This window comes from Lathyrus oleraceus, chromosome 1, assembly GCF_024323335.1.
Source record: "Lathyrus oleraceus cultivar Zhongwan6 chromosome 1, CAAS_Psat_ZW6_1.0, whole genome shotgun sequence".
Taxonomy (NCBI): domain Eukaryota; kingdom Viridiplantae; phylum Streptophyta; class Magnoliopsida; order Fabales; family Fabaceae; genus Lathyrus; species Lathyrus oleraceus.
Genome location: NC_066579.1, coordinates 77,186,637 through 77,194,033, shown reverse-complemented (window position 1 = coordinate 77,194,033; position 7,397 = coordinate 77,186,637).

Sequence of the window (7,397 nt, the reverse complement as noted above, 5' to 3'; positions counted from 1 at the left end):
ATTAATAAAAAATCCAAAAACATTTTCTTTTTTCTTTTGATCATATTCTTCTTTCCCTCTTAATAACTTGAGAAACCTAACATTTCTAAGCTAACACTAACGTGCACAACTAACCTAACGGCTCCCGTTGAGTACAACGGACGTGAGGGGTGCTGATATATTCCCCTTGCATAATCAACTCTCGGATCCTAATTTGGTTGCAACGACCAATATCATTATCGTTCTTTTTTAGTTTTATCGATATTTCCCCTTACCTTTTTAAGAATAAATAAAGTGGGTGACGACTCTATTCAGTCTTCCCGCGAGCATGTGATTGCACTTCACTAAGTCGTGTTCTCATTTTTCGAGGTACGAAAGATGGCGACTCTGCTGGGGAATCGGTTTCCTACGTGAGTCAAGCCTAGTTAGGTTATTTGTGTGCCTTTTGATTACTTTACTTGTGTGACTTTTCTTTATTGCTTTTGTGATCTTTATTGTTATATTGATATAACTTGTTGTATTGGTTCCATTATGTCGTGGTATTGGATCGTTACTCTGATTGTAAACCTTATGGAAAAGACTTTCAACCTGACTCTAGAGTGAAAACATGAGATTGGGCGAGGTTCCTCGAGATGTAGTTCCCATAAGGGTCGACATGAAAACCTCACTTAGAGTAGATTCTTTGAAAACGTTGTCGCCTGACATGTAGTTGCCTTCAGCTTTGATGTTTTCGTGAGGACCCATGACTCTAAGGACCTTTGTAGAACCTTTAACCCTTTGGCCAACTAAGAATGATGGTCTCATAGTGTGGGTCTCCGAGATGTAGTTCTCATAAGGGTCGGTACGAAGACCTTGCTCATAGTAGATTCTCTTGATGGAGTTGATGCTCGACATGAAGTTATCGTAAGCGGCAAACATTCTTGTGAATCCCTGACTCTGGGAACCATGTCTAAAACCAAAGTCGATGGTCATGTAGTACGGGTCCCCGAGATGTAGTTCTCATAAGGGTCGGTACGAAGATCTCACTCAGAATAGATTCCCTTGATAGAGTTGACGACCGACATGTAGTTGGTGTAAGCGGAAAACATTCTTGTGGATCTACGACTCTGGGTTTCCGTTTACAAAACTTAGATCGTTCTCGGTCAGAACCTTGTTTTGGAAAGCAATCAGATTCATCCTTTACCTCGTACCTTTGAAACTATGTACCAAAAAAATCAAAAAAATACATGGCATTGCATTGTATCCAGTAACATACATTGCATCCGCTTCTCATCAGCATGCATGCATAACATTTTCCAGAAAAGAAACTCATCCATCCTTTTTCCATGACCAACAAGGTGATTCCCGGCACACGTTTAGAATCAATAACCATGTTTCAGAAAATGATGGACAATCTAAGGAAATGTCAAGAAGTATTGAAAGAGGAACCGAATCTTTTAAAGAGACAAATGGGATGGGTCTTGGAAACCCTGCAAGCCTGGTTGAGAAAAGAGGGTCACCATGTACCTATTGCTGCAGTAGAGGGGATTAATGCTCTAAATTCATTCAGTGTTACCCCAAGTTAAGGGAAACTCCATGTGGCTATTCCTCATTTGCCGGCATATGGCCCTCCCTCAGGATGTCATCTTCATCCTTTCACTATCAAATCATCACATCGATGTCCTCTAGCTATTCCTCCTCAAAATTGCTGAAGTTAGGATTGAACAAGAATCAGAATCACAACAATGGGAATAAAGATCACAAAAACCTGATTATGGTATCGTATAGTAAGCTTTACCCGCAACTGATCCAGAGTTCTTTGGTGACTCCTCGGGCTCTCACACCTATACCCACACCATACCCTCCATGGTACAATCCACATGCATCATGTGAATTCTATAAAGGGGTTGAAGGGAACAATCTGGATACTTGTTTTTCACTAGAAGCCTTGGTACAAAATATGATCAACAACAAGAGCCTAATCTTCGAAGAAGACCATTCGAGGGTCAAGTGCGAATTTTGTATCGAAACAGTGGGGCACTCCATAAAGGAATGCCTGAGTTTTAGGCTCAAGTTGCAAAAGATGATTGACATAAAGTCACCAGCACTCAAGGAAGAAGGTTCGGGTGCATATGTTTTAATTTCAGAGCCAAATAATGAGAAATGCAAGGGACCTCTTAACCCCCATAAGGTTTTGTTCCACAAGGGAAAGGTCGAGGATGTGGCTAATGAGATACTGTTGTTTCCTTACGAGAGTATTGAGATACCGCCATGGGATTCCAATATTATGACCCACACCAACATAAGTAAAGGAGAAGTAAGAGATGGATAAAAAAGGGTTATGTCCAGCGATAAGGTTGAAGGTGAAGAACTTGAAGACCGTCATGCCAACGTCGACGAGTTTGCTGACCCCAATCTTCAAATGGATAAAAATGAGAAACTCATAATTCCCGAAGCACCGTACCAGAAACCTTGAATCGTTCCTCATTCAAATCAGCGAGCCCAAGTCCAATATCAGAATCAATATAAGAGCTAGCCTAGGACTCGCACCAACCTGGAAAGAAGGCTACTCATATTTATCCAATTCCTATACGTACAGTCAACTTCTGCAACCTCTAATTCAAAGCTCATTGGTGGATTCCAAACCTCTAAAGACGTTATCACAACTATACCCACTTGGGTATGATCCTTGTATGCAATGTGGATATCACGCCGGATTAATAGGGCACTCGAATAAAGACTACTCTTTCAAAGTTAATGTTCAATAGTTGATTGATAAAAAGTATATATCTTTTCCAAAAGGAAGCCTGGTAGTGCACGTCAACGTCTCACCCTGATAAGTGAAAAGACCTCAAAGGGCACCTCCTGATGTCGTGGATTAGACAGGAAGTCATCCTCAATGCTTGCAATCATTTGGTTATTTTATTAGTTTCGTTTGTATCTTATTTTTCTTTTAAATGCTACTTGTTTTTAAAACATTACAGTTTCCTTTTAATGGTAATATTGATTAAGTGATCATGCATTTTGAATCAATCCATTCGTATTCACTCATTTTCTATTTATATAAAAAAATAAAAGTATTTTCTCCACTCAATATTCTTTTTTTAACTGTTGTTTTAGCAAAGATTGGAGGGAGGATGATGAAAACAAAATACCTGAAATTGTTGTGGTGTGCTTTCAAAGAGAAATTTGTCGATGATGTAAGACATTGTTTCAAATCCCCAAACACTGAAGAGATAAGGAGTTAATCCCTAGTCAACCACTTTGAGCCTAGAAGTTGTTATTTCTTTCAGATTTAAAACCCTTAATCTTAACCAGGGCAGGGTAGTTGTGTTCATATAGTTTGACTGTGCATTCAATCTTCAAGAGAGTTTTTCCATCTCTTCACACCCTCTACAGAGGTTCAACCACATACTACTCTTCGCACATATCTTGAAGTGTCGAAAAAGTCGTAAAAATCCAAAAATTATAGTGATTGTTCCTCAATAACCAATAACATGGAAGTCACAACCTTTCAAAAATGGAGAAAAATAAAAAGCCCTCTAAGTCGAATACCAGAAAAAGTGACTTAGGCAAGAAAGCAGGGCACCCCGGTGGATCGAAAGCTTCAAAGAAGTGGTCCAGGCAAAATTAGGGATAAAAAAACAGAAGATAGGTCATCAAATCCTTAACAAAAATAAAATAAGGTGACTACCATTTTAAGAAAATCTTATACTGAATTATCAGCTTTACCACCACACTTTCAAACCCTCTTGAAAGTTGAATGCGTGTGTCAATTAACTGAATGTAGGATTGGAGATCATCAAGACAAATGGATGGGTTAAAATTAATGTTTGAGCCTCATATCCTTTTGTTTCGAAAACCGTGAACTAGGCCACGTTATAACCTTTAAAAGACCTAATCAAGGCAGGGTTCATTCTGAAAGCATACTACAACAAGGTTGTGTTAACCTGACTCCTAAATGATCTTTGCTAATCATTTGTGTCGATCGCATCATCTTTGATCCTGTGAATGGCTAGATCAGCATTGCGTCATGATCATTGAATGTTCACTGTATATCACCATCATTTCAATAATGATTGATTTCAAAACTTTTATTTTTTGCATTGTATTAAAATTACCATTTGTGAATGAACAATTTTATTTTCAAGTCAGCATTTAGCATCAAGAATCCCAACAAATACTCAGTCGTTTAAGGAACTTGATCATGTGAAAGAGGTCCAGTCAAGGGCAAATCATTTCAAGAATCGGTCGATCTGATCCAATCACCCCAAGAGACGTTTAATTAAAGAACAAATCCTTGTAAGACTCGGGCAGGGGCAAGCCACTTAAAGAGCTCAATTGGGTACAACTCTCCAAGGTCGGTCAATCAAAAAACTACCACTCCAAGATTCGATTAGTCAACAATCGCTGCAAGATTCAAACATTGAGGAAAGCCATCTAAAGGTCATATTATGGCTAGATGCTTCAAAACTCCTTATGAGTAGAATGTCTTCAAAGACCCAACAAACTGGGGCAAAAGAGTTACCAAAGCCTTTTCCATACTTTCAAGTTGCTCAAGCAAAAATTCTATAATGCATTAACAACGGTTGAGTTCGAAATGAGTGTTGAGAAATCATGTTATCACCCCGTCAAATAACCTTTTGCATTTTATCAAAGAAGTTTCTTTGCAAAAGGGACCTTCCATCTAATACCCACCATAGGGGCATCTTTGGAAGCCTTCAAGTCATTGCATAGACCGCTCTCATGCTTTTATCACGTCACTCTACTCTAATGCAAGCCATGCATATCATCGCATTCATCTGGAATATTCCCATAGCATGAAGCTTTGAAAATCAAACATATGCAATAAAAGTCCCATCTTACTTGGCACCTCTCAAAGTCCAATTCTTGTTGGCACGCATACATGCATAAATCAGTTGCTACATTTCATGCATCATTACATGTGTGGTATACCAACAAGTGTGGGGCATTACACCGAGTAATCATAATATTACACACATCAATGAAATTCACATCAAAGAATATTCAATCATAAGCATAACATGAACTATGTCGCATCCACATATGAAGAAAATCATTGTTACTACAATCAACTACTCTACGCTTGTCAGCAGAATCTCGATAGAATATTCCATGGCTAATATCGGTAGAAGATTGTCCAGTTTAAACCTCGACAACAAGTGTTTTTCTCATTAAATCTCGGCAGAAGATTCTCTGGTTAATCACGGCAGTAGAATTCCCAGTAGACCTCGGCAGAAGGTGTTTCCCCATAGAATTTCAGTAGCAGATTTTCTTGGTTAGTTTTGACAGAAGATTTTCCAGTAGACTTCGATAGTAGGTATATCTCTCTCAAAGTGAATATCGATAATAGATTCCTTGGTTGATCTTGGCAGAAGATTTTCCAGTTAAACCTTGATAAAAGATACATTTCCTCTAACATAATCTCGGGAATAGATTTCCTGGTTGATCTCGGCAGAAGATTTCCCAATAGACCTCGATAATAGGTATTTTCTCAATAAAATCTCAATAGTAGGTATCTCCTAATAAGTCTCAGGAGTAGACTCCCTATCAATTTTTGTTTGAATCTTCCCCAAGGAACCTCAGCAGTGGTCTTCCCCGGTGGAACTTCTTTAGAAGGTTATTCTCGAAGAACATGCAAACAATTTAATTTTTGTTTATTTAATTTTATTTGTATTATTATTCTTGTTGCACTTAATTAATCACCAGTATTTTATATAGAAACTCCATTAATTCAAAATCAAGAGTTTAAAGTGTTCTTGATTTACATAAATAATGTATCAAATAGCTTCCCAACATCATCCTGGGCATGAATCCATTGTTCATTTGTCATGAAGGTGGATAAGATGACCATCAAGAAAATATATATTGCTTCATTTTTGTTGATTTTTGAATATTTTGGTTGTTTATTTTCTGATTCTAAATATATTATTGTGTTTGTGAAATCAAGTAGATAAATTTTCATTATTTATTTACTAAATTCCATGAAAAATTATGGTGTTTTTACGTTTTCGTTGGAGCTTTTTTCTTCCATTTTTGTTGCTACAAAAATAGTAACCAAATATGGGGTTGAGGAAGATGAAGTCTCACCCACACTCCCTAATTGCTCAGTGCACCCCTGTGAGTTCCTTCCTTTGGGCCTAGAGCATTTTACTAACTACACCCTCAATTTTCAGTCTATTTTTGTCTTTTGTATATTTTGTTATTTATTGTTTTTTCACATTGTTTTATTTATTTATTTATTTATTTGCTTTTTTATTTTTTTATCTCTTGTATTGATAGTCTGCCCCCTCCCTTTTATTATTTCTTTTATCTTTATCTTTTTATTATTACTTTATTTTTTTTAGTTTATTTTATTATATTTTTAGTTGATGCATAATTGTTAATGCAAAAAGATAAAATGACTCTTAAATTAATCTTTCTAAAAATACTAAAAACTGAAGGTGTTTGATCAATATCAAGTACATTTTTCAAAATCACACCAAAACCTTTCTAAATCAATAGCAATCGCTTAACATCCATTAACCTTGACAAATAAATAAATCTTTTGAAAAATTCAACTTGGTCAACACCAAACCATTTTATTTAATAAGCACCTCAAACCATTTCTTAAACCTTTTTTTTTCGTATCGCAAACAAAACGTTTGATCCAACGTCAAATTCATTTTCCCAAATCAATCTTGAAAATATCTAAAAATATCAAAACTCTTTTGCAAATAAGATGAAAAAGGAGCATAGTGTAGCCCATGAGTTCCCGAAAGTTAGGAACCGAGATGTAGTTCTTGTCACCCCGAACTCTCTCATCATCCAAAAATACTTCAAACAAATCAAACTCTTTTCTCTCTGTCGTGCTATTGATCCTTAAACCATTTTTTCAAACGAAATGTATTTTGTTTCAAGACGATGCAAAACAATGTTCCGTCCACTTGAACATGTGAGTAAGCTTGCGACGTTGCCCACTCATTCGACTGGGATGCAAATGTTCCATTCTCCACTTGTTTTAGGTAGCCAACAATATTTTCGTCAATCGACACAAAATAGCTTTCATTAAAATCGATCAACAAACAAATATTTTCTACCTAAAACTACGTAAATCTTAAATTCTCTATTGCACCCGAAGATACGTAGGAGCATGATTTATAAATCTTGTTAGGCTCATTAATTAAAAAATTAGGTTCAGTTCCTTTCGTCGCATATTAAAAAAAAATCAAAAAACATTTTCCCGCCTATTATTCTTACTCTCTCAATAACTTGAAAAGCCTAAGATTTCTCAACTAACACTAACGCGCATAACTAATCTAACGGCTCCCGTTGAGTACAACGGACGTGAGGGGTGTTAATACATTGCCCTTACGTAATCAACTCTCGAACCCTGATTTGGTTGCAACGACCAATATCATTGTCGTTCTTTTGGGGGT